The following is a 1,163-nucleotide window of genomic DNA, read 5'->3' on the forward strand; positions in this document are numbered from 1 at the left end:
AACTACAGGATAAATTCAAGATTCAACTTCAGATTAAACTACAGATTGAACTACAGATTCTACTCCAGATTAAACTGCAGATTAAATTCCAGATTCAACTCCAGGAAGAAGAAAAAGAACAGAATAAACTACAGATTAAACTACAGATTGAACTACAGATGTTCCTTGCCCGGACGTGGGTTACCAGGGCCCCACCCTGGAGCCAGACCTGGGGGAGGGGCTTGCTGCTGAGCGCCTGGTGACCGGGTCTCTGCCCATGGGGCCCGGTCAAGCTCAGCCCGAAGGAGCAACATGGGTTTGTCTTCCTGTGGACCACCACCTGCAGGAGGAGCCATAAGAGTCGGGTGCATGAAGCCATGGCAGTGGCTGAAGGTGGAGGTCTTGGTGCTCTGACCCTGGTTTACCAAAGCTGATCTTGGGACCTGGAACGTGAACTCTCTGGTGGGGAAGGAGCCTGAGCTTGTGTGTGAGGTTGAGAGGTACCGACTAGATCCAGCTGGGCTCACCTCAACACACAGCACGGACTCTGGAACCGATCTCCTTGAGAGGGACTGGACCTTATTCCAGTCTGGAGTTGTCCATGGTGAGAGGTGCTGAGCTGGTGTGGGTCTACTCTTAGCCCCCCGACTTGGTGCCTGTGTGTTGGAGCTTTCCCCGGGACATGAGAGGGTGGCTTCCCTGCACCTTCAGGTGGGAGGACTCTGACTGTTGATGTGCCTATGAGCCAAACACCAGTTCAGAGTATCCGGCCTTCTTGGAGTCCTTGGCAGGGGTACTGGAAGGTGGTCCAGCTGGGACTCCTTTACTCTACTGGGGGACTTCAATGCCCACGTGGGTGATGACAGAGTGACCTGGAGGGCGTGACTGGGAGGAACGGCCTCTGATCTGGACCTGAGTGGTGTTCTGTTGGATTCTGTGCTGGGCTGTCCATCAAGAACTCCACGTTCCAACATAAGGGTGTGTGTGTGTGTGTCTGTCTGTGTGTGTGTGTGTTTGTCTCTGTGTGTGTGTGTGTTTGTCTCTGTGTGTGTGTGTGTGTGTCTCTGTGTGTGTGTGTGTCTCTGTGTGTGTGTGTGTGTGTCTCTGTGTGTGTGTGTGTCTGTCTGTGTGTGTGTCTCTGTGTGTGTGTGTGCCTCTGTGTGTGTGTGTCTCTGTGTGTGTGT

The 1,163-nt window shown here is 53.1% G+C and overlaps 1 protein-coding gene across 1 annotated transcript in view; it reads right to left on the bottom strand.

Annotated features, from left to right (window-relative positions):
• The window catches only part of plod3 (procollagen-lysine, 2-oxoglutarate 5-dioxygenase 3), a gene marked incomplete in the record, with an annotated part of 34,637 nt that overhangs the window by 31,311 nt on the left and 2,163 nt on the right, over nucleotides 1-1,163 (bottom strand).

Source organism: Nematolebias whitei, chromosome 1 (assembly GCF_014905685.2).
Source record: "Nematolebias whitei isolate Nwh7 chromosome 1, NemWhi1, whole genome shotgun sequence".
Lineage (NCBI taxonomy): Eukaryota > Metazoa > Chordata > Actinopteri > Cyprinodontiformes > Rivulidae > Nematolebias > Nematolebias whitei.